At 39.3% G+C, this 27,623-nt stretch overlaps 1 protein-coding gene and 1 long non-coding RNA gene across 6 annotated transcripts in view; both read right to left on the bottom strand.

Moving 5' to 3' along the window:
* The window catches only part of SMYD3 (SET and MYND domain containing 3), a 399,660-nt gene that overhangs the window by 258,813 nt on the left and 113,224 nt on the right, over positions 1 to 27,623 (bottom strand). The gene's annotated exons all lie outside the window — the stretch shown is intronic.
* Positions 7,551 to 25,680, bottom strand: LOC125323795. Its single transcript, XR_007202651.1, has 3 exons — positions 25,557 to 25,680; positions 13,120 to 13,126; positions 7,551 to 7,561 (listed from the first exon to the last, which is right to left on the bottom strand). It is a non-coding gene; the product is annotated as an uncharacterized LOC125323795 (long non-coding RNA).

The following is a 27,623-nucleotide window of genomic DNA, read 5'->3' as shown; positions in this document are numbered from 1 at the left end:
CGTGCTGTGCTTGATTCAGGGATATGCAACCAGTCACATCTAACCCTACTTCTCTGTCTTTAACCATCCCAGTTTCTTCAGTGGTAGGCCCAACCTCAGACCCTGAAGAAACATTAGGTTGTAATACAGGAGCAGGGGTGGAATCATTAATGGTAAAGAGTTTCATTATCTGAAGAGACAGAAATTCCTCTCTAGTCTATACTCTTCAGGCACAGGAGGATGCCACACACAGCACCGACCACCCCACCAGAGGTTATTTTTTTTTTTCAGTTCACCCTGAATGGACTAGAGCAAACAGGTACCATTCAGACACATAGCTGCAGAAGAAACCCATATCAGCATTTTGACATTCATCAAAGTAATGAGTTACGAGAGTTAAGGGCTCAGAGAAAGACATTTCCTGATACTATCATCCCTTAATCGTTGATCAAAACCAGCAGTTTATCAGAAAGCTGATTCTCACAAACTTTGGCTACCCACAGATAGCAAGAACATTTTTTTATTTCCCTATTTCTCTCAAATATTACTTTTTCTTTTCCCCTCCAGCCTTTTCCAACCTCCCACCCACCCCCCAACATACACAAATTTTGCATTCCTCTCTGTGCAGTTCTTTCTGCTAGGAAACATTTGATTACATCTTCTTTCATGTTCAGAGTTTTCTTTAAATTCTGCTTGGATTTTTTTGGCTCTTGATTATTGAAGTTGCCATTTCTGTGAATCATTAATTCAGAGATGCTTGAACAATCTTACTTGATAGACTGTGTATTATGTTACCTCTCACTTTGCTCTGTTATCTTACATGTTGTCAAATCAGACTTCAAATTATGTCACAGCTACTCTTTCTGAATGGTTAATTTTTCACTGAGAGTTACACAGATGGGCAATTATTTTAAGGCTTGAATACCTGCCAACAATTGTAGTGGCATGAAGCTGATCTCCAAAGCCCACACAACCACAGAGAACACCAAAAAACATAAGACAACTCTGAATGTAAACTATACCAATTTTTATGGGTGGCAAAGTTTAAACAAAAATTTTCCACACCATTAGAAAAGCCTTCAACCACTACAAGCATGTACTTTTGTATATATGAACACGCACAGCACATTTTAAATCCCAAAGAACAACTAGAGAGAACCAAACCAACTAATAGAATAACAATGTTTCATTTATTTAGGTATTTTAAAACAAGAACACTACTCAGGGGAGAAGTAGGGTAACCATCCTTTAAGCTCCATGTACTTATCTGTACAAATGAATAAAATATAAGCACCACTCTTGAAGAAGAAATGTCACCTAGAGAAGTGGGAAGTGGGTCACTTTCCATGTCTTCTAGCCTGACAGCAGAATGGCCAGTGACTAATAAATCCTCTTTTAACCGTGTGTTATTCATCCACTGAAACTGGGACAAGAAAAACGGAGTCCCTCAAAAAAGCTCCTGGAAAACTATCCCTGCATTGTAGCTGTCCCCTGCTGCTAGCATACATGGATTCTGCATCCTGACACTGCTACTGCTGCAATGTTGTCCCACTTACAGAATAGCCCAGGGCAGAACTGAGATCAAAAGAAATCACCAAACTTACTTCTACATCCACCATTAACAACAACATACACATAACAATACACAGGAAAGTATACGAAGTCATACAGTGCCCAGCCAAGTCTGGCATTCATCTAGATCACCTGCTGCCTTCCCCTCTCTCCTCCTAAAATATTTTTATCAATTTTCCAAAACTCTGAAACAAACCACCAGAGGCTCTGAAAAATGTACGTTGAGAATCATGACTTCTTGTTTTGCACAGGATGAAACAAAACACTGATAATGAGGATTAAATAAGACAGCCATCTAAAGCAGGCTTTCAACAGAAAGTGTTGCCACAACGCAGCCCATGCTTCAAGGTGCACAGGGAGAAATCTTTGATATCTTGAAGAATCATTTACAGAAAGACATGAATATTTGGTTCCAAACCCATAAATAATTAAAGAAGTTAATAATTAAATACAGGAGCCAGTCTTGTCTGAAAAGAAAATTCAGAAACTCTTGCGAGCACTTCTTCAATGGCATTGACTTTCTTAAGCATAGTACAGACTTCTCTCAACAGTGAAAAATGGAACATGTGATGGTTCATAAGCAGACTCAGAAAAGGCTGGGCGCAGAACCACAAACTTCTAGGACAGTGCTCATTTTACCAGGACTTTGTTCAGTACTCTAGTAGACAATAACAGCAAGTGCCATCTCCATACAATATATACCATTAGAATAGAAGGGAAAGAGAGTTCAGGCAAACTGTAAGAACAAACCCTGCTGTTATTTGAATATTTCCCTGATTTTATAATAATTTTTTTTATGAGGGTTTTTTCTTCATATGATTCTCTTTCCTTTTCTCCATTTCTTTTCTACAAATTGAGAGAATGGTCATGTTTGTAGAATATCTGCTACAGAATTTTGAGGAAAGCCTGACATTGATTTCAGGCACATGAAACTGTGTGTTCATACCTGAACACAGAACCAGGCCTTGAAAGTGATTAAGATTCTTCTTGGAATGAGTATCTTACTAACCAATTACAGTCCATGAGTAAATAAGGATTGAGAAAGTGAAGAGAACACACCAGAACATGTCAGTCATTTATGATTAGCAAGGCCAACAATATACTCCAGTGCTAAGTTTTAAAATTTCATTTCAATAAATTAATTATGCCATTGAAACAGAGCTGACTTCATAAACCACACACCGTTTTGATTCCAGAGCATGCAATAATTAAAGATATAGTCAGTAGCTGCTGCAGAGATTTTCTGTTTTCAAGAGGAGTGAAGTTAATTAACCTCTGGCTTTCCAAAAGCATTAAAAACAAGAAGCAGCCTTCTAGACTGTGGTGATTTGGCCAGAACTGATTTACTAAAGCATCTTATCTATTTACCATCACATGGACTACTAAATCCACATTCAGCTCTTTATAGAGGAAGGACTGACTGTTCCTCTAGCTCATGGCTATTTCACCCAAAACAGTCCCCAGACCTGAGTGGAGGTGGTAATCCATCAGCCAAAGGGAGAGAAGACTGCACATCTCACAGAACCATGAGCTCGGTGAATGACTTTACACAGCAGATAGCAAAATAAGCATAGAAACAGGGGACATGAGAAAAAGCAATGTACTACTGATGCCGTGAAGATTTTTGCCTTCCTGTTACACCTTTTTACAGCTTCTGTATTCCTAGTGCTTTTTGCCTACATTCTTGGACTTGTTTGTTAAGCTAAGAGACCAAACATTTTAGAAGCTTCGTAGCTAGGGATCAGTGTGCCCCAGACCCCAAGGTCCTCTCCAGAACACATTCTGTAAACCAAGATAGAACCATCCAGGGGAAGGTTCCTTGGGGAGGGGAGGCTCACTTGAACCTCTCATTGGGGAATCTTTGATAGCTATGCTAATTAGTAAAACCTATAATGTTATACCCAATGTTGGGGGACACACACGGAGAGGAGGAGAGACACAGAGACACAGGGAAAGACTCGGTGGGGTACATCTTGATGCATATGACCCGGACGTGTACACCTAAGGATCCTTAAAAATAAATACCAAGGTAAAATCCCTTTTCCCCTTCTAACCATGTATGCCTCTTGATTTTAAGACCAGGAAAAGGCATCACTACAGGGGAAATCAGCCACATGATGAACTAAAAAAATTCATCAGGAATGAATGTGAACTGTTCTACTGCTCTCGTTCAAATCAATGCTCTCTGAGCACAATACCTAAACGACTGTGCTGGCCTTGCAACTAGGTGACTGCTAATTACTACCTGTACTGAGAAAGATGCTCCACTGTTTTAATACTTGAAAGAGAACTGGGTTGGCAACCTCTGTATAATTAGTTTCCTAACAAGAGAAAGGATTGCAGATGTAGGATGCCTGAGGAGGAGGGAGAGAAGAGACCCCAGTATATACAGATACATTTTTGTTCATTCTTTTCTCTCCTGTGACCTCCCCTTTATTTTCCTGCACTGTGAGGGACAAGTTATCATTAATGGTATAATGCATATTATTATTCATTAGCACTGTTTTTCTTATGTTAACCTATCCTATCTTGTTGACATTCACATTTCTGTCAGAGAGATTCATTGTATTTAAATACATATATAAATTGCCATTACAGCTTTCCCTTAAAAGAAAACTGCTACTACAGCTGACCAAAAATTATCATTAAACAATTTTCTATGGCAGTATGTCTTTGAAGGCACTGTATTTTTCCTACGTATTATTAACTAATTTAAAATAACACCTGGAATGTTTTTTTCTTAAATCAAAATATTTTCTTTCACAGCAACATCTGTTGTAAAACATATTTTATTTCATTCACTCATGAGTTTTCCCCATATTCATTCATACCATCAGTGATAGCAGATTTCCACTCATAGCCCAGAATGGCAAGATACCACAATCACTTGATTTAGTATTACAATTGAGTATCTAGGCTGTACAAAAGCATCAAGGATGTCATTAAATACTAATACTGCCATGCCACTAATAATCTAAAAATTGAGTAAAAGTCAAAACTAATTTGGTGTAGAAGAAAAAAGATTTTCTTAAGTTAAATCTTACATATTATTTTAGCTCCATTTTACAGCAGGTTTTGGAAATACTTCAGTTTTTTAAACATGAACTCAGTGCAAAGTGCTTTCTCCCTCTCATCTTGTTATGCTGCTTCAGCTTCTCTTACTCACCCAGAGCTGAACCCTCCATGTCTCCACCAGGAGCTTTTCCCATCTCACATAGGTCTGTCTACCCCTATAGAAAACCCAAAACACCAGTCCCACAGCAGCTGTTCTCTCCCTCCAAAATTACATCCCTCTCAAGGACCTACAATAGAGAATTATCATCTGCTTCTATGTACAGACATCTCTGGTCTACTGGACATTTTGGTGTTATTCAAACCTTAGAAATCTTCTGAGACTTCACAATCTCTAAAGTATATTCCAGGAGTTGTTACACTACTAGCACTAAAGAAAAATTAATATTAATAAAAGAAAATACAAATGGAAAGAAGGAAAAAAAAATCACAGAAAAAAATGAAATAAGAAGAAAAAACTCATTTCATTTGGATGTATTTCAGTATTATTATTGCCATGCAGCCTGAAACATCTAAAATAATCACAGGACAATGAAACCTGAAAGACAAGGCAAAGAGCTACTTGCTTACCAACATTTTGCTGCCCCTATTTCACCTCTTTTGGTGGCAAGAAGCTTTTAGCCTACATGCTGAGATTTGACTGGAAAAAAATTTTCTCCCAAATCCCAGCATCTGTAAAATCAAAGAGAAAAGTTCTATATCTGTACTGATTGTCAGTGGTCTTAGACACAGATTGTATATAATTCTAAACTCTTTGGTCTGAGAAAGCTTGTGCTGTATCATTTCTCCATATGGAGAGTTTATGAGACTTTAGAGTAAGCTTTGGCAAGTTTTTTCCATATAACATTATGCGGGCTCATCCATCGCATAAAAGTTTTGAATTAATGACACTACAACATTTTATAAAGGAGATTCATTTTATTTTCCATCTTTCCTGAAAAAAAGTTCTTTTCTAATTTCAAAGTCCTTCATTCAATGATCAGGGACTACATTGCCATCAGCTAAGTTTCCTGTAAGTGCAGACAGATCAGACACAGACATCTTAACATTTACCACTATTGTCTGAAGTTCCCACCAATGCATGCTCCTACTCCAGGCCAGCTGGCTCAAAAAAAACCAGTCATACTCACCTGCAATAATGAATGAAAGAGTGAATGCATACACTGGAAAGCTAAAGTGCATACGTGAAAAGAACAGCATTTCTTTTCCCTTCTAGGAGCATAGCACTTCTTTCTAAACACTGTCTAAAGGGGGGGGGGGGGGGGGGGGGCGGGTTTAGGCTACTTGCATTTTTTATATGAAAAATATTCCATGAAAATGTGATCCTGAAAGCTGAAAATCTAATCTATACAGCAGAAGGCTTTAAATGCCTGTGTACATTTATAGCCATGTTCATTTAATAGTGAGTCAGCCCACCCTACCTTTGGCTATCTCTAGAGGGCAAAATGGATTCCCATTAGTAATTCTCAGGCTTGGAGAAAGCTCTGACCTGTGCACAGGGTTTATCAAGGTCTGCTTTCTCTGCAACAGCTATAGATGGGGGCAATCCTCAAGAGACTTGCTCCTGCTGTTTTCTTCTGATGAAGCAACCCTTTGCATCTCCTCTGTTTTTTATCACTCAAAATACAGCTCTCATCAATAATCACAGGAAAGAGACATCTACATTTTTTTTTTAGTGTTTGGGTTTTCCTCCAAACACAAGGCTAGAATATGAGGATTGAATTCATTAAGGTTTGATGTTGAAAATGGCAACATCATGCATTCCCTCTTGGTAAAAGTTAGTGAAATACTAGGAAAAAGAGCTGAGAAAATGCTTGGCAGGGATGGGGGAGTAGGCTCTTTACACACAGGCCCCTCCATGATCTTTAAAATGTAATCTCAACCATGAAGACAAATAGAGACCAGCAATAATATACATATTCCACATCACCACCTTCACCACTTACTCACATGTGGGCTAAAGTTTCATATGCAGTTCTGATCCAGAGTCAGCCCAACATAACATTGATGTTGATGGTGCTACTCTGATTACATTTTTATTATGTAAATGAAGGGTGCAAATTTTGCCTTAAAGAAGTACTAGATAAGATGCTGTTTCTGCAACACATATGGTTTGGTTTTGGCATGCTATTTTTTTTCCCTTTTTATCTCCTTAAAAGAACAGCAATCTTTCTTTCTCACAGGGTAGAATCTGGAAAGGTTTCCTTTTAATAGAGATTGAACTGTGTCCTATAAATATTGTTTCTACTACATCTACATGATCTAAGATAATGGCTGTAATAGAAAAGACAATGAAAAATAATGAATGAGATCATTTGAAATACAGGAGGCTTTGTCTTACTGGTAATAGCCAGAGGATGCCATAAAATAAAATCTCTTAAAAATGTCAGTCCACAAAAGTAGTCAATAGACATAATGATAAGCACTTGCTAATCAATAGTGATAAATCAGTGCAACTTAGCTGACAGATGCTTCTTCAACAACTGCTTTTCTAATAACTCACTAGCATAAACATATCGGGCCAATGCTTTAATAAGAAAGCGCTTCAGTAGATAACAGGGAAGCAGGATGAGCAGTACCAATCACCTCAATCTGTTCTATATTTTGCAGAACAAGGCCTCCCCAGGGACACTTCTGACTACCAAAGGCTTATTTTTACATGAGGGGGGAGGACAAAAGGAGAATCAACATTCCTCGTCAAAAGCATCTGAATGGGGCAGCACTCTGATATGCTTTCAGAGAATGCAGGAAAACATCAGCTGGTGGGGAAAGGGGACACTCGAGTAGCCACAGCTTTGATGTCTCTAATAAAGAGGTAGAGAAAAAATAAGGAAAAGTCATTTTGCTTCAAATGAATTGAACTGAAATGGCACACACTCAGGTTGACCATTTTTTCAACTGTATTCATAGACTTTCACAGCAGAAACCTTATCTGTGTCTGTGCAACATCATAAAAAAAACATTTTTAGACAGGCTGCAAGAATAAGTCTTACCTTTGATAAATGTAGTTGTTCCTTACTCCTATCCATTTCCACGTGGTGCTGTAGGAGATCCTAGCCCTATCACTGTGGCCAGGCCACCTGTCTCTTTGAGCTCTCCACTCAGACACACACTCTTTGACCACCAAGGTGCTCTCTGGCCTACTCATTCCTCTCTATATCCCTGAAATTTTGTTTCTCAGTTTGCCAAGGATAGTGAGGTCCACTGCTTATTTGTTACATTTTCAAATCTGCACTTTCCTACGCACATCAAGGAGCCACAATTCTCTTCTAGGGCTTTGCTATCGCTGTGTAATGTGCTGAGCAGTGCTGTGTCACACTGCACTCTGAATGACAGGAAGGGCCACAAGTATCTACAGCTGCTCCCCTTCGCCCAGGCTCACTTCAAATAATACTTTCATTTCTTGTTTCTCATCTTTTAGGTGAATTCCAAGCTTCTAACGCAAGAAAGCTGTTTTTAAAGCCCGCTCCCTTTAAAGTATCCAATCAAATTCAAGGCCTTGGGACCAGTTGCAGGCAGGGATTTCAGCTTGTTGTTGCTGATTTAAGATACTTAGTTCTATCACAAGATCAGGCAAGTTTTAACAGCTGCATAACTTCCCTGCAAAAATGGAGAAAATCAGATTTTTCAGATACCTAATAAGTAAGGAAGGGGTTTTGTGGGGCGTTCATTTAAAAAAAGTTAATCATTCATCTCTTTTCAGCCTGGATATTCAGGACACACAAGGACACGGGTTGTACACATAGAAGGCACCACCTATCCTCCACAATAATGGCCATAGTCAACCCTCCTGACATGGCCAAGCCTTCAGTACTGATGGAGAAGCCTGTCTGTGAAATACAGCCATGAGGGGGATCGTTCTTTCACAAGTTTAAGAGCAACAACAGCGTCTCTGCCTTCAGTGGGCAAGAAACACTCATCCAATTTGCCTTCCCCCCACTAAAGCAACAGCACAAAATAAGCACATGGAGGCCTTTCAAATTAAATAAAGTCCCTTAAAGTACACCTGCTTCTCTGGAAAAGTTGAAAGAGCAAATCACATTAGTGAGGGTATCAGTTGCCTGGAGCAAGGTTACTTAACAAAATTGAGAGCCATGCGATGCACCGTGCATCTTAAACAACCCTGGAGACCAGCAGACATGACACAGACACAGGAGCTGACAGAAATCAGCACCTGGAGGTCAGGTGGGGCACTTGAGACTCTTTCAAGTGGAGGTGAAAGTTTAGGCTCACACTCCAGCATCTGGCCCTAAGGTGTTACTCAAAGTTTTCAAGTGCTGCAACAAGAAGAAATTAAGAACCTATGAAGCAAAAGAAGGCCTCTGAATAAGGCTGTCATCCCTCACCTCCTACACAGCAGGAGGGCACTGTTAGAAACAGATCCTAATATCGATGAGCCTCTGTACTCCACGTCTGGCTGCTCTGGTCACAAGAATTCAGATTTGTTTGATGTTTTAATGGCTTTAAGAATGTAGCAACACTTCAGATACTGACCCCATCTTAACAGAACTCCTGAACCATGCAAATATGAACATTAACACAACCAGAAGTTTTTTTTTATTTTATAACCACCATGTTTTATTGCTCCTAGATGCCTCCTAAAATTAGACACTAAGAAACAGAGACCATGACATGTGATATTTCCTGGTCTCTCAATCCCCACATGTACGTGTATGTTGGGTGAAGTAGAGAGGGAAATAAGGGAATTCTTCAGATGCATGATAAATTATACTTTAGTAACAAGGCAAGGATGAAAGTAAATTCTGCCAAAACCTAAACAAATGTGTAAAGATACAATTTAAAATATTCTAGTGGTATTATCTTCCACATTTTAATACTCCCCCAGTTAACTGAGCAGATGACTCCTTTATCTCACAGTTGGCAATTGAAGGTGCTTCATGAATGACAATTCTGAGAAAAAACATTAATTATATCGGAAACACAGTATGCCCCAAATCCAAAAAATATTAGCTGACTTTTCACTGCTGGCAATTTTATTTTTTTTAAAGAGAGTTCTAAAACCAGTTCCTATAATTCCTTATTATAAGGGGGAAAACAAAATCAATCAAGAAGTGTTTATCCTTCTGCTTTGCTTGTGGGGGTGGGGGAGATATTATATAGTGGTGTTGACTGGCTTGTAGTCAATTCAATATAACTTTACTATGGCAACAGTTGCATCACTTCATATCATGCAGTTTCAGACGAAAAAATTAACCAGCACCTCCTCCTTTTATTCCTGCACTTTGATCTTCTTGAGGTGGACTTAAAAAGCACTGCTTCCCAGATTTCCATGCCACTGAGCCTGTGCTTATAAGATTTCTAACTGATTGAGCAGATTTTTCCTATTTACAATTAACCTAGTAAAAGCATTTTGCTCTGAAAGCTCCTTTGTGCTACACAGTGCATTCAGTACTTAGGGGGTTAATGCATGAAATGGATCACTGGGTTGAAAATAGAAATCACTGTTAAAAAAAATGTGGTACCAGGAGAATTAGGGACAACATAATATTGTAACCACTGAGAATTCTCAACAGTAAAATAAAGCCTCATACTCCCAGCATTTTCATTAGTTTTCCAGTAGTGCTGGACGCAGTGTGAATTACAATGAGCAAGAAAGCAGTGGTTGCTCTCTTTAAAGAACATGCACTGTATAGGGGGAAGTCATTTCTTCAGATCATACTGTGCTGGTTATTGGTTCATATATGATGGTACGCATTTTAGCGTTTAGAAATTATATTTCTCTCCATTACTGGATTCTGCATATAGCCTGAAAAACAGTACGTGTTTAGGAAGCTCTCAAAATGAATCCCATTGTAAGGTAAATATTTTTTTAGAAGTATAAACAGTGATATGAATCTGTAGAAAGAGTATTCTGCACCAAATCTTTCACTGAGATGATGTTTTTTAAGACTGGATCGGATGGGCTGTGTTCTCATTAAAACAACTGCAGAAGTTAACAATAAGATGACTAAAAGCCAAAAGTGGACAAAAATTGAGGTTGATACAGACTTCTACTACAGAATGTTGTTTTGTTAGTAGTTAGCTATTCATCAGAAGAAAAAAGAATTTAAAAAGAAAAAAAAATAAAAAACAACCAAAGAAAGCCCCAGGAATAAACTCATTTGGGCAAATAGAGCATGTATTTGATGTGGTTTAACCCTGGCCCAGTCCAAACCATTACAGTATTAAAATACCACCAATTATCTTGGAAAAGAGGCAAACAAGCTTATGTGCACAGTACTACTTTCTCTGAAATAACTACTTATATAGCTCTTTAAGAATTAAGCATATGATCTGTATTTAAAGGAAGATTTGTGCTGGTTCAAGCCTTAGCTTGAACCTTCCCAATACTTATTTGGGGACTCTATAGGTATGGGTCAAAAAAATCCCAAAGAAGATGTGCTCTCTGATCGTTTGCTGAGCATATATCTCTGTTTTCAGCTGCATTATATTATCTAGAAGACCAAGCTCAGACCAACCTTCACAACCACTGGAAAACAAGACCTTCTCATTCTTAAGAACCCAACTAGCCTAGGAAAAATTGTACAGAGCCTGCAATATGCTCTATATCACAATATGCTCTACATCACAATATGCTCCTCCACCGGGAGGACTCTGGTATGAATTCAGTGACGTGCCACATGTAGAACTTTGTAGCAAGTAACCTTTCTCAGAGCCTAACTTCATTCAAGTCCCTACATCACAGAAAGCCTGAAAAAGTGCTGAACACCAGCTGCTTACCTCCTAAACAATTACCCATCCTACATGATATGGACATTTCACAGCTTTTACACGCAGTGAATTTCAGTGTAATTCACAAAAACATTGAAGACTGCTAGAGAGATCTTCTGCCCTTGCTCAGACAGCAGCCTGCCCAGGACCATGCCCCATCAGGTTTTGAGTATCTCCACAGATTGAGACTTTACACAATCTTTTCCAATATCTGATCACCCTAAGAGAGAAAAAGCTTTTTCTTTTGTTCAGATAGAACTTTGTGGGGTTTTTATTTCTGCCCATCACCTCTTGTACCTTCGGTGGGCACAGCTCCACCATCCTCATTCTCTCTAATTAGGTATTTATACACAGTGATAAAATTGCCCCTGAGCCTTCCCATCTCCAGGCTCAACATGATCAGCTCAGTCAGCACATTTTTTGGATAGTTATTTTCAAATTTTCACATTATGTCCTATGTTGTCTCATTATCCACATTCTTTTGATGTGGCACTGCCTCGACCTCAGGAGAAGTGAGGTGGTTTTTTGTTTGCTTTTTAAGGAATGGATTTTAAAAAATATGGGGGTTTTTTTCACTACTTAAAGGGAAAGACTTGTCTTTAAACAGTTATGCTAATAACAGAAGACTCTAAATCATGCAATTAACAAGTATTAAAGCTTTTTTTCCTTAACAAATAATCTGATATTTTTCTCTTGATGTTTCTTTCTTCTTTTTACCCCCCAAATGCAAACAGCAAGCTGTTTACAAAGTCATTAAGATTAAATATTTACTGAAAAAAAATAAATAAATTTCAACAAGTAATAATCAGATTTGGTGCTGTTTTCTGTTTTAGAGCACATACCTTTGGATGCCAAAATTCTGTTGGACTTCAGTGGCAATGAAAGGTTGGGAATGCAATTTGCAATTTGCTGTATTTTCAGAGGTATAACTAAAGTCATGCAGCCCCGCTGAACAAGGGGCAAGCAAGGATGGGTGAGGCAAGGAAGGGACACCACATGATCTATCATGTTATACATGATACAATTTAATCCCCTTACAGGATAGCAAAGGAGAAGACCACCAGTTAAATCAATGGTGGCTTCACATCATGATGTAAGAATTATCACATCAATAAAGATTCACCACATTATGAAATAAAGATCTGATACAGCTCAATCACTGGGTTTACTACAGCAGATCTTTATTTCATGAGGAAGATTCATATGAGTGAAGCAGTTGCTCCTATGCAGATTGTCTGGGCTGAACAAGGAGGACATGCCCCATCTGGGAGGTCTGTCACACCTGCCAGGCGCTGGAAAGCCCAAGGCACTCCGTGCTCAGCTGACAGTACAAAGCCTGGCCTTCACTTGCCTGGATTCACTGGCATCTCTGGTGCTAAAGGCAGTCCACACCCAACCTTTTCCTGCACTGGCCACTCCCCAGCCAACCTATCACTGTTGAGGAAGCTCAGGCAAATAAGGTAACTGTGAGATCTTTAGCTTCTTGCCAAAGTCAGTGATTGGTTCAAAACACTCCTGAATAAGGAGACAGCAACAGGGAGAGAATGAAAACCCTTGTTTTCCTAACAGATCTGGATAAAATCAGCCGAACTACAACAAAATAAGGACAGAGGAGGTAGCCACAGCCGACATGCTAATAAAAATTCTCTTTGAGAATACAGATATCCAGCAAACATAAGAAAGCAATCCTGAAGAACTAGCCATGCACTGTATTTTAACTTCAGTTGCTTTTCACACCTCAGAAAAACAATTTTAAGACCTTACCCTAGAACTCTCTGCACGGAAGCAAGGCAGTGTCTTGGTATCACCAAACTCCAGCAAACAGGCTAAGAAAGCATCACTTTTTCCTTGAAACACCTGAAGACTGCAGGGTAGAAACACAACAGTGCTACAACTGTCATGTTTCAAATGCATGTTTACAAGTTTTGCTGTCCTGGAGCAAGGTATGTCAGAGGAGCAGAGCCACCCTGAATTTTTCAGGACAAGCATTCAAACATGCTTCATTCTCACAGAGAATCACAGCAGGATTTTGTAACTGTATTGGGTTTGTGTGGCCAGGACAAAGGCAGCCTCTGTGAGAAGCTGCCAGAAGCTTCCCCTATGCAGAACACTGCCAATGCCAGACAGCTCCAAAACCAATCTGCCACCGGCCAAGGCTGAGCCCATCAGCAATGGTGGTAGTGCCTCTGGGATAACAGATTTAAGAAGGGTAAAAAAACCTGCACAATTGCAGCCAGACAAAGGCACAAGAATGAGAGAAACAGCCCTGCAGACACCAAGGTCAGTGAAAGAGGGGGCACTCCAGGCACAGGAGTAGAGATTCCCCTGCATCTCATGGTGCAGACCATGGTGAGGCTGGCTGTCCCCCTGCAGCCCATGGAGGTCTATGCTGGAGCACATATCCACCTACATCCCATAAAGGACTCCGTGCCAGTAGGAGGCTGTGACCCCACCGTGGGGACCAATGCTGAAGCACTTCTGTGAAGAACTGCGCCCCATGGGAAAGACTCATGTTGGAGAAGTTTGTGGCAGACTGTATCCCATGGGAGGGACCCAATCCTGGAGCAGGGGAAGAGCAGAAGGATGAAGGAGCAGCAGAGATAACTTGTGACAAATTGATTGCAATCCTCATTCCCTGACCCCTGTGCTGCTGCAGGGCAAGGGGTAGGTACAGAACATTAGGAGAGAAGTTGAGCCTGGGAATAAGGGAGGGGTGGGGGTAAGATGTTTTTAAGAATTGGGGTTTTTTTAAATTACCCTTCTGTGATTTACTTGGTAATAAAGTAGTTTTTCCAAGTGGTGTCTCTTTTGCCAGTTACAGTAATTAGTGAGTGATCTCCCCCTGCCCTTACCTCAGCCCACGAGCCTTCTGTTACATTTTCTCTCCCCTGATGGCTGAGGAGGGGAGTGACAGACTAACTCTGGTGGGCACCCGCTGTCCAGCCGAGGCCAACATCACAGTAACACAGGTACCAGCTGTGCAATATGTCCTCAACAGCAACACCTCCACACACCAAGGCAGTCCACAACACTATTTGTGATCATGAACAATCAGGAGCCAGGATTTCTATATTTGTCCCACCAGAAAGTCCAATCAATTCACCATTTGCAATTCAAACTCAAGCCCGCTCTTCAGCAACAAATCTATTAACTGACTATTTTGTGTGTTATCATTGCCTATTACAGAAAAAAAAAGTAATAAGCAATAGATTAATATATTGCATTTAGCAAACCACTCAAAAAGGTTGGTTCTGTCAATTACAAAAGATGCAACATTCATTTACTGCATTTAACACAGAAAACATCTCATTTCCAATTAAAAAACATTGCCAAGGACTTCGGGAGTTTTTCAACAAATACTAAAAATTTTAAAAAAGTGCATATGAAGGTAATCTGTTAAGAGTACTCATGTTTTTCCAGGTGTTTAGTGTGATTGGAGTACTACATATTTGCATAACTTTTTGATTTTCTAGACATTAAAAGAGATGAAAAGAGAAAAAGAAGCCTGTGATTTATCAAGTGGTTTTTCAAGAAGGAAGAGTAATTGTTCTTTACAAGCCATCTGTACAGTTCACCATGTAAATAATTCTCTGTTCAAGAAAACAAAATCAAATTCTACTTATGGGTTTAACTTACATAGCACAGTCCCTCCTCTATTACGTTCCACCACCAGACGACTCATTAAGAATTACCAATTAACACAAAAGCTACACTAGCAGGCAGAATAATGAAAGGACATTTACACCTTAAAAGTTTGTTCCTCTAATTTTTAGCCAGTTTCAGGGAGGAGTGGACAACATACTTGTATAGAGTTTATGCATGTTTCTACCACAAGGTTTCTCATAAAGACAAATTGTGATCACCTTCCAATGGCACCTCAGGAAATCTCCTGAGTCTTTATTTATTTATATGGAATCCATCACTGCAAAGCCTAGGAGCACAAACAGATTAAATACACTCCCTGTGTGCACCAAGGCTGCTGTCATTGACATTGCCCAAGAAAGAAACTCTAGATTGGGTTTTTTTTTTTAATACCCTCAAACCTGAGCACAGCATGGAAAGTGTGAACTGAGATTTCCTTCCTGAGACTAAACCACACTATTTACTGAGCATCGATCACAGACCAACTGGTAGATGCTTAAGCAGTGGAGAACACAGAAAAGCTTCAAACCTTCATTTTCTTAACACCTTGATACACAGAGCTGGAAAGACAGAAAACCCCAAAAAGCTGCTTGGAAAAGAAAATTTTAGCTGAAAACAATTTCTTGTTTATAAACTGCAAATATATAGCTGGGTTTTTTCCCAAATAGAAGAATCTGCTTTCTCCTGTAATTTCCTTCGCATGGGTGCTCTCTACCAAAGCACTTGTAATTGATGCATTTCATTTTAATGGTCTGAGATTCAACAGTGCAGTTTCAATGCTGCCAACCCAGCTTCGCTGGGACACAAACAAAGCAGCCCAGGAGATCATGAATCCATGGAGAAAAAAGAAGAAAAGATGACTTTCCATAGAATTCTTCTGCATAGAGTATAAATTAGCATATTGATAAAGCAGTCGGGTCACAGATTCCTCTCCATCATATTTTTCTGTTACAGGGAAATTCAAGGATATGTTGTTCCAGGTATGATAAATTGTCTTCTGTGGGCATTTAGTTTTCACAGATAAGCACTAAAAAATGTATCCCTTTCAATAACCTGGCAAGAAAGTGCCTAATAATTAGGTAGCACGATTTATGTTTAATAGCTTGTGGGATTTAGGGCTTCCACCTTCTCTAAAACTGTCACACCTGTGCCCTTTTAGCATTACACAGTAGCCTAGTGTTCTCATTAGAGTCTGGAGATTAATATTAATGAGACAGATTCTCACTGGAGGCACACTAACTTACATGACTTTAATTTTTGAGTGCAACTTATAGTGAGAATTTACCTTTATTACTATTATTTTTTAAGAGTTTTCAGGTTCTTTCTCATCTCAAATAATGTCAGAAATAATTCAACCTTGATTAAAGCCAGGAAAATAGTAATCGGAATATCAGAATTTATATAAAAAGGAGATTTCTGCATCTGTAATCCTTTTCTCTTTGACAACACATGAGTTGGTTTTGACTCAAGTAGATAAGCCTTGAGTAAGTAAATAATTTGTAAATACAAGGGTTGAGAAAGCATACTACTTATGATTATCAGAATTCCTAATTCAGGCAGCCTTGTAAGAGGATTGCGATTACAGAGTAAAAAATTTTTTTTTCTGTTATCTACAGCAAGGAGATGGAATCTAGCTTTGCAGAATGGGTTTTCTGACTGTCTCGTAAGGAAGGAATTATGATGCAATTCAAGATTTAGAATTTCAGTCACCTTTCAGGGTTTCTCCAAAAACTCAATAAAATACAGGAAAATTTGCTCTGCTGAGAAGAAAAATCCACTGTGGAATAGCAGTGTATTCATGATATACGTACAGTAATGTTTCGTTGCTGAATCCAAACACACAGCTCAAATACACAGGGACATTTGGATACTGCCTCTGTAGCAAAATTAAGGTGTTCTTTTTCAAGGGCTGGGATGAGTTTTTAGTCACAGGATACACAAAAGCAGGCTTGCACAATCCTATCAGATAGTCTACAGTTACTCCCAAATTTTCTGGTCTATTTTAGTTGTATGTGACAACAGAACAGTGGTCTGGAAGACATCATATTTTAGCAAGTTACAGGAAAATTAGGGGCTGTGTAAAACAAGGGGGATATAAACATTGTCCCTCTGAGGGAATCTCAGCACACTGATCCCGTGCTCTGGCTGAACACAGGGCATGTTGCCTCTTAGATTATCTGGAAGAGACACAGAATGCAATAAATAAAACAAAGAGCAGTTTAGGACCTACACTTCAAAAAAAATTATTTTTTTAAACTTTTAAGCTTTTTTTGCAGATGAAAGCTGAGCTTCTAAACAACATAGCAAAATTTATGGGACAGCTTAATTCTGCAGCTGTGCACTGACACTTCTGAAATACAGCAGCTCACTGTCCTACTGAAAGTTGTTCTAAACTGCATTATTCTCAAAGCCAATACATCACAGGGTGATGCCATCCTAAACCAGTTGGCATTTCCCAAATCCTTCATGTGCTCTAACATTTAGAAAATGAAAAAAAAGAGAAAAACATCAACAAAAAAAACCACCCAAAAACCAACCAACCAACCAAAAAAAAAAAAACCTCAGAAAATTGTCTAAGCAGGTTCTGAGAATGCTTCTTTTTCTATCTAAATGGAAAGTTCACCAAAACAGCTCCCTAACATAAGTAAGGCTCTTAGATTTGGGGAAGACTTCAGCTAAATATAATTTGCATTTTTTATTTATTCTTTAATAATGGCCCAAACTCAATTTTGTCCTCCTATATAGGCTTTCTATGATTTGAAAAAAGTAGAATATGTCAAATATATTTAAAAGCCTACAGCAATTTTGCAAAGAGCTTCATTATTGGCCAAAGGTGACAGGATACAGCAGCCCTGCTCTGAATGCAGGTTATTGCATTACCAATGTAGCTACACTGGACTGTTTTGCATTATGCCCCAGTGGAACCACAATGAAAAATTAGCTGTTCCACATTACAAATTATCTTGTTTTCAGCTACAGCAGGTAATGGCATTTCAAGGTGCACTTACAGCACACAAGAGGAGGGAGGAAAAAAAATCAGGCGCTTAGCCTGTATGCCTCACAATCTCATTCTTCCTCTGGATTCCATGATAGCATTTGTAAATAATTCAGATTTTCTCTCTTACTTTGCAAAATAATAAAACTACTTAAGATCTCAGAAGCAATTTAATTTTACAGTTTTGTTTACTACATATTTTACGGCATGCACCAGAGAGGCTCACAGACAGAAGAGCAGCTAGGGCAAGCTTCCCTTTGGGATGCATGAAAGTGCCTGGGGACAGCAGAGCATGTTGACCATGAGCTGCCTGAAGCAAGGGAATTTGAAGGAGAGCCTTCTGAAGAGCTACCCACAGCTGCATGAGAGTCTGTGCCTTCCTGGGACACATCCCAGTTCAAGGGTGAAAGTGCCACTCTCCCTTCCGCAGCCTGCCTCTATCCCATGGACAGCAAGCTGAGCTGTCAACAAAGGCTAAATAAACTTAACCCCTTTAAGCTTCTTCCCTTGTAAACAACTCTTATTTGTTGTAAATCACTTTTATTGTGACTGCTATTAATAGTATTTTTCTGTCTGCTTTGCTTCAGACCATTTGAGTTTGAAATCCTCTTCCAGGGAAGAGACCAAAGAGGGAGGAACAAATCCCAGTGCATCCCTTTCTATGTATTCATCACTCTCCTTGGTCTTGCAAGGCAAATCAAGGAAAAATCTTCCCAAAACTGGTGTGTTTTTATCTCATATTCATTGTGCTGAACATTCATATTCCAGCCATAATCCTTCATTACCTGCAACCCTTTATTACAAGTGTATGCATAAATCCTAAGAATATTTATCTTTGTAAATATTCTTAGATAGGATTTATGCATACACTTGTAAGTACTTACTCCTGGTTCCATAAAAAAGTGTAAAATTAACTATAATCCTCATAGCATCACTGATACTTTTCTTTATTGATATGACTTCTGACAGTTTGAGATTCAGTCTTCACTTATCTGAAAATATACAGCAGCCTAGAATCATTTTGTGCCTGAGACACTATAAAAGACACTGTTAAAGAGATTTGCAAAGTTTTTCTGTACTAGAAAAAAAAAGTGGAAATTGTTCCCCGACATTTCTATTTTAGGGTGGGCAGAGAACGGATTGAGAGCACCCCTGAGGAGAAAGACTTGGGAACACTGGTTGCCAAGAAGCTCAACATGGCAGTGTGCAATTGCAGCCCAGAAAGCGACAGCAGCCTGGGCTGCATCCAAGGCAGTGTGGCCAACAGGGTGAGGGAGAGGATTCTGGCCCTCTACTCTGCTCTGGTGTGATGCATCCCACCTGGAGTGAGGCATCCAGCTCTGGGGTCCCCAGCACAAGAAGAACATGGACCTGTTGGGGCAAGTCCAGAGGAGGGACACCATGATGTCAGAGGGCTGAAGCACCTCTCCTATAAAGACAGTCTGAGAGAGTTGGGGTTTTTCAGCCTGGAGAAGAGAAGGCTCCAGGGAGACCTTGCAGCACCTTCCAGTACCTAAAGGGGGCCTACGGAAAGCTGAAGAGGGACTTCTTGCATGGGCATGTAGTGACAGAAAAAGGAGTAATTGCTTTACACAGAAAGAGGGTCTGTTTCGATTAGATATTATGAAGAAATTCTTCACTCTGAGAGATGTGAGACAGTGGTACAGATTTCCCAGAGAAGCTGTAGATGCCCCATCCCGTGAAGTGTTCAAGGCCAGGCTGGATGGGACTTTGAGCAACCTGATCTAGTTGTCCCTGACCATAGCAGGGGAGTTGGAGCTAGATGATCTTTAAGGATCCCTTCCATTCTCATTTAAAATTTGATTGTAATGCCTCTAAAACTTGAGGGATTAAAAAAACAGAGCTGGTATTCAAGCATAAATGAAGGGTTTAGTCTTCCCATTAACACGTGGCAAGCATTTGCATAATCAGAGAGATTAATCCTAAATTCGCATTCTTATTTTGTCTAATCAACTCCCAGCTATAGTTTTTCAAACAAAACAAAAACCAAACATACACATGCAAACAAAAAGCCCCACAAAAACCCCACAAAAACAACAACAACAACAGCAACAACAAAAAGCAATAGGTTTTGGTACTCCAGTAAGTAAATTATAAAGTGAATCCTCCACTCAGGTTTGTTACACCCAAATTCCGGCAACATCCTCTATTTAGCGATAAGGGGCAGATGACTATCTTATTCTCTTGCCCACATGTCACATACCACAATTAAATGCTAGATTTGTCCAACTTCACTAGACCCAGGCACTGCTGAAGGCTTTTCTCTCTTTGTGCCTTGCACCACAGGCTAACTGGCCACCACATCTCTCAACCCCCACAACCAGAAGGTAAAACCACAAGGGCTAAAGGAGCACAGCCCCAACACAGTTCAGCTCACATAGGAGTGGCACATCAGAACACAGCTAGAAAAGCATGGTGCAGTTGTGTGGGATGGGATAACAAGGATAACAAGGACAGCCAGCATTATGGGATGAGATTTGACAGGACATAAATGACAGAAAATATGAGAGAAACAGAACTGTACAAGCAGAAAAAAAATATTAAAATCCCAAAGACAGAATTAGAGGAATGAAAAATTATCGGAAGACTGGAAAAAGAGAATGAGAAGGGAAAGAACACATAACCTTCAATATTTTAACGTTGCATTTGCATGTGAAAAGGCAAATGGGAGAGCACAAAATATGAGACATATGAAGATGCAGAGCAAAAGAACAATGGAGCAGAGGAAAAATGGAGCAGCAGTGAGAAAAAACCAAAAGCAACAGATTATAATGGTCACAAGTAGCAAGGCTTAGAAATTCCCTCCTTTAAAGAAAATACTGAGGCACCAAGACCTTTTTGCTTTGCATGCTGAAAGCAGTTTGGCAGTAACATGGTTTAAAACTACCAGTTCATAAAAATGTTACAGTACCACACAAGAGCCTTTCTGAACTTGAGTTTGATTCTTAAAGGCACATATGTGTTAATAGAAATAGGCTTGGATAAGTCTCACAGATGTTTGCGGCACGCCTGGTAGCATTAAAAGTGAGAGGCAGATTCAGTAGTTTCCTTCCTGAAACCAGAGAATAAAAACCTTTTTGTCCCAGATTTCTAAATCAGCTCCCTGGTCCTGCAGAGCTCCAACTGGCACCTGGAAGCCAGGAAGTACAAGTTTCTGTAAGCGTGGACCTAGCACTTCCACAAACAACAAGTCAATTAGAAAAGCTAAAGAAACCCAGAAGCTGACTTCTGTAAGCAGAGGAACCGGGAGGGATGGCAGCATGGCAAATATTCTGGGGCATTAGCAAGCAGCAGTAGCTGATGTTTGTGCTCCAACACCTTGGACACTACACTTCTGATTAGCAGAAAGTTGTCGCTATTAAAACCAAAATACATGTATTTCATCCTGAAGTCTTGATACTGGGTATATTCATGTTCAGAGTTGTAGAAAAGTAGTTCTCTGTAACTCGATTTTTTTTTTTTTTTTTTTAGGTTTTTTTTGGGTTTTTTTTTTTTTTTTTGTTTGTTTGTTTTTTTGGTTTTTTTTTTTAGTTTTCCTTTCCTCCACTGCTTTTTCTCATGGAAAGAAGTATTTGCTTAATACAGAAAATATAAATCAATCTTTTCATTCCAAGATTCTGGCAGTTGGGTAGGAATGAAGGCACCCAGTGTCTGAAACCGGAAAAGAATCTGAAGGACTGGCCAGCTATAAATCAGGTAAGGGAAAGCCAGGGTGGGCTGCAGTTTTGCTCTGGCATTTCACACTTAGCAGACAGCACGTTTTTGTGCAGAGAATGAGCTTTCTTATTGTGGCTGGGCTGATCCATCCTACCTCTGACTCTGCTGTGCATGGGGCCAGGGGTTAATACTGCACTAGGACAGTGCAGCATTAAGCATGATTTCTGCCACACTGCAACAAATACTTTTAGAATACCTTCCAGTCATTAAACAGACCACATAGCAGCATGCTTTACAGTTTCTGGCTTAGGGTTACTGTGTACATTTCAATAATAAATTATGCAACATGCAAAAGCCATATTTATAAATCAAATCTTAGCAGTGTTAACTAATATAAGAAATTATAACTATTAAAAGCTCAGAGAATTGCAACTGCTGGATATTCAGACTTATGGTTACAATTATTATATTTTAAACATATATATATGGTATTTAAGAACCACAGACTGACTGGAAGTGAGGCTATAAGGAGACAAACAGAATAAAAAATATTTATAACATTGTTTAAAGAGTCATTGTAATCTAACCTACATTCAACAAAAACTTACTTTCTCACAGTAATTTTTTTGTTGCATAAGATCCATTGGAAATGAAATTGAAGATATTCAGATGATTTATATTTTCCTAGTTTTTCTAATTTAATGTTTTCTGCAACTGACTCCGAAATTCCTCATTTCCTAATTCCCAGTTATAATTCTCACAGAGCAACTGCACTAACACCATTTTTTGTTCTTGGTGTTTACCCTTCCCTTCAATGGCATTCTAAAGTGAATTTTTTTTCTAGGAGACTTTAAAGATTTTTTTTTTCTTTAAATAAACAACCCACATAAATAAAGCATTTTCTCTTAAATTTAAAATTTAAACAAAACTAGGAGCTTTTAACAGGCAAGGTTAAAAACTACTCAGGTTCCTTTTTTTGACTCATCCATATCTGTAAAATTAACTCACATTAAACATTAAACGTAGCCATATTATCTAGCACTGATGTTTGTCTGAAACCATCAATTAACATTAATCTTGTTCAGCTACTCTACAGTGGATCAATCCTTCATTTCAATTTAACTTTTTAAAGGAGTAGAGTTCAAGCTTGTAATAGAATTACACAAGATAGTATCTCTTTGCCATAAATATAGTAAGGGCTAGAAACACATTTCACAATGGCTGATGAATGTCTCTTGATGTTAAGCTTTCTTCACTTCTGACTTGTATTGCCCAGTCATAAGTAAGGATGATGTTAATAGAGCTTTATTAAAACATACACGAACTCACACAGCAACTGCTGGAGCATAACACTATCTGTATGGAAACAGCAGTCCTGCAGTAAAAGAGGAAATAAAAGAGTAGCTGAAATGTTTGCAATGGCAGCCCCACTCAGGATTACAGAATACAGCTCAGGCTGCTCAGCAGGACTGCACAGTCTCACCATTCTGAGAGGGCCTGGGCTTCCTGGTGTGACCTTAGATCTTTCAGCACTCTGGTGAGCACAAGTTACCCTGTGATGCTGTTTTATCTTTTCTAATTTATCTAGGATGATGGTATGACATTTGTTGTTAATGAACAAATGAGGTTTTCTATTATACATGCAGAATATTTCCTTAAGCCAATTCTTCAATGACAAAACCAAAGGATTTCTATATAAAGACTTGTATTTATTTATGAACAGCTGTCCCTGAATTTGCACAACTGTACAGCAGTCCGGAAGAAAAAACCTTTCCAAAAAACAAATAACTAGAAGTGAATAACAAAATCATCTACATAGAATGATTGGAATATACTGGTATGGTTACATTTTCTTTTTCAAGCAAAGAGAGTCCTCGCCAATCAATTCAAGATGACACGCCTCTATCATGGTGCTCATGTCCATGTCACTACACTTTTTATTATATGAAAGACAAAGCTTGTCAGATCACAGAATCACAGAATAGTTAAGAATTGGAAGGGACCTCTGGAGATCATCCAGTCCAGCCCCCCTGCCAAGGCAGGGTTACCTAGATCAGGCTACACATGTCCAGGTGAGTTTTGAATGTCTCCAGACAGGGAGATTCCACAACATCCCTGGGCAGATCCAGTGCTCTGCCACCCTCACTGTAAAGTTATTCCTCATGTTGAGGTGAAACCTCTTGTGTTCTAGTTTATGGCCATTGCTCCTTGACCTCTCACGGAGCACCACCTACAAGAGATGCTATAAAATACTGCACTCAGACCTTGTCAATTTTAGTAGGATCCATAGCATAATCCAGTAGCAATCAAATCTCAGTACTGTCAAGTAGATGATTAAAATTTCAAATGTCATTCTTACACATTAGCAATACTACCTTGTCAACAGCCTAGAACAAATAACCAGGGACAGAGATCTTGTTACAACACAGCAAAGAATAAACAGGACTCTAACAGCACACCAGTACAAGGTATTAGTGAATATACTCTGCCATAAAACATGAAATGTCTCATTTTGATTGTCTCTCTCACGCTCTTGTGCTTGCTCTGAAGAACAGGAGTCTCATAAGAATTGCTCACCTGCTCTAAATCCTATAGCCTAAGACCAAATTTCCTGGTGTGGGATACAAGATCTTAACACATTGGTACAAGTGCATGAAAAGGTGGGCATTGAATGGAAAGAAGAAAATTAAACACTGCTTCTGACTTAACTCATGCAGAGACAGAACTCCATTGACCAGGTGATCAATGGATTTTTGCTGCTGTTGCAGAGTGACAGAGAACCTCAATAAGCTGCAGTGTGGGGAGCCTTTGCTTGTCAAGAAAAGTATCTTCTCAGGTCTAAGGCTCCTTAGCACCTTCTGAAGCTAAATGCGACACTCATGTCTCCTCCACCTATCTTCTGTTCTGAATATGCATGTAAAAGCAGAGAAAGCACAAGAGCTCTTGAATGAACTGAGCACAGCAACTCATAAGTCAGCACCCTACCAGAATAAGAAGAAGAAGGAAAAGGGTCTGCTTTCAAAACTTGGATGGAGCCTTTACTTCTCTAAATCAGTCCTTCACAGCACCTACCTCCTGACAGCAGGTGCAATTTCCCATCTCCAAGGTGGCTGTGAGCCCCCAGCCACAGCCCGCCAGGCCAGCCAGCCCTGTGGACTAAAGCCATTCTTGGGGGACCTCTCCCAAATGAGCCACATCACCCAGTGACATTAATAAAAAATAAATAAATAAATGAAAGAGGGTGATGCAACACATTACACATCTAATCCAAGCGTTCCTTTCATACCTGAAAGCAAATCCTTCCCTTCATTTCACAGCCAAACTGTAATCCAACCAGAAGCTAAACCCCAAACTCATGTTCCTTCAACTCATTTCTGTCCCGGTTTGAGACAAATTTAGAGGAAAATGTCCTCTGATAGGAGGCAGGTTTCAACCACCCCTCCCCCACAAGGTTCGGGAAAAACTCCTTGGAGGAAAAGTGAAGAAAAACTATTTATTTAACAAACACAGTGCAAGCAAAATAATAATGCTAAATAATAAAACCTCCCACTGTGGAGAGAAACCTGGGAAGATTTCAGTCCTTTCTGAGGGTGTGCGCTCTCTCTCTCTCTCTCTCTCTCTCCCCTCTGGAGCTGGGTTCAGTGTAGGCCCCTCCGGGCTGGGGATGTAAAGGTCCCCCGGATATGTTCTGGTGTTGCTGAGCAGTTCCAGAAGAGAAAAAGAAAAAAACCAAAGGTCCCAGGGGAAAAAAAAATGTTTGCCTCAGCTAGCAGGCTCCATCTCTCTCCTGAGAAAAGGAACCAAGATCTCAGAAAAAGCAAGAAGGGTGCTTCCTCTGCTCTTGTGCAGCAGAAGAACGCAGAGGAGTGGAGTGACCTTGGAGCACAAACCGTTTTGAAAAGTTTGCTCAGTTTCTCTCTCTCCCCCCTCTCAGGCTCAGTTTAAAGACACAGAAAGGCACAGGATTCATGGCTGGGCATAGAGCAGGTGATAGCGGATACAACATCATAAAGTCACCCCAAGACAGTTTCCTACTCTGAATAAGTAGCAGCAGGCAGAAAGAGTACCACACACAAGAACACACACATGGAGCTGAAACCCCAATATACACTTAGAAACGGATTTAAGGTGATTTATTAAGAATTACTACAACCACTGCAGATGTACCAAAGCCAAACTAGCCTCTGCAGGCAGAGCAGACCACATGCTTTAGGAAGTGTGCTGCTCAACAGCAAACCTGCAGACTTCTTAGTCAGCTAATGCGGTTTCTAGAAACAGCTATTCTCTTAAATCTGATCAAATACCAGCATGGAGGGAGTTGATATATTAGGGGAGTGTTTACCTTTTAGCTGTCAATCACACCTGTTAACTCTCCTAGAAACTACTCCGCGCTTTACAGCGGGCTGCATGTTGTGCGTGTGGCTGGTATGCAGCCTGAACTTCAGGCCCTGTCCAGAACAATAACAACTGGCTTTATTGCATCTATCTTTGCACAAATGCCACACTGTAGCTAGAGGAAATCTATCACCACCCAGGGAATATGAAAGTAAGCAACATCGATCCTTATTCAACTTAGTGCTCAGCTCTTGAATGAGAACATCCATTGGGAAGCTCTTACTGAAAACAAAGCAGACAGTCACCATGCCCAAAACCGCCTTAGAATTTGACCTAGAGATCTTAAAAGCAAAATTATTTTCTGGGGTTTGCCAGATACTAGAGCTCAGCAGAATATTTTATGGCATTCTGAGACACTCATTTTTGATAATGCTGGTACTGCATATTCAAGCTATTGCTACAGCAAAACATCTAATAAATTATAAGATATCCAATTGATTGGTAACTATCATTTATTAGTCACTGTGGCTTTTAATACTGTATTTTGGTTAGGTGTAAAAAGCATTGTTTATCACTATGCTCTATCATAAACTAACTCCTTTTCCAACAAAACACAGGTATGGACAGAACAAAAAAGGAGCAGAAAGCTTTGTGTTGGAAAAACCATTGTGTCACAGCTACAATCAGCTCATCATCCCGGAATAAGAGTGATCTGTGGCATCAAATGCAAATGTCTCAAATGCATCAAAGCAACAAACCCATGTTTAACATCAGAAAACTGAAAAATTCAATTAATGGTGAAAAACATGAAACCAGTTTTTCAAACCATTTTCAGAGGGCACCTATGAAACTAAAACCTCCAGTTTCAACTTCTACATTATGCAAAATGGTAGAAATAAGAAAAAAGAAAACATAGAACAGAATTAATATAGAGATTAATATGTCTATACAGTTTTCTTAGAAGAAATGAGACCTCACAAATCTACCAGACTTCTTCAAAGAAATCATTTAACCTATGGACTAGATGACTATAATTTAGCTTTCAGCCTACCTGAATTTCTAAGAAAGGCTTTTACAAAACTCTTGACCAAAATCTCTCCCTTCAAGAACCTGAGACTTCATCAAGTAAGAGGAAAAATCCTATTTCAAACTACTAAGTAGTTGAAAGAAACTAAATTACTGTAAAAGTGGTTGTGTTTCATAATGGAGAAAGGTCCTGTGGAGTCTCACATGCATCTGTGCTTAAAACTACACTGTGCAAATGAAGGTGATCTCACAAAGTCTAATGACAATATAAAATTAGTCAGAATAATTAAGTCCTACACTGACCACAAAGACCTGTGGAAGTTCTATAATGAGCAACTGAAAAATAAACTAGCAGATGACATTCAACTTTGATAAACACAGAGCAACACATTTATAAAAAACAATCTCAACAACACAAACACCATACAGTGCTTTAGAGTCCAAATCATGACACTAATCAAAACAGAGATTTTTGTATCTTTATATAAAGTTCTCTGAAAATATCATCAGTTGAAAGCCAAGCAGCAGTGAAAATGGCAAATTAAATTGTAGGTGCTATTAGAAATAGAACAAAGAAAACCAGAAAAATGTC

The sequence above is a fragment of the Corvus hawaiiensis genome, chromosome 3, assembly GCF_020740725.1.
Source record: "Corvus hawaiiensis isolate bCorHaw1 chromosome 3, bCorHaw1.pri.cur, whole genome shotgun sequence".
Taxonomy (NCBI): Eukaryota; Metazoa; Chordata; class Aves; order Passeriformes; family Corvidae; genus Corvus; species Corvus hawaiiensis.
The sequence above is the reverse complement of the archived record's forward strand: the minus strand, read 5'-3'. Positions and strand labels throughout refer to the sequence as shown.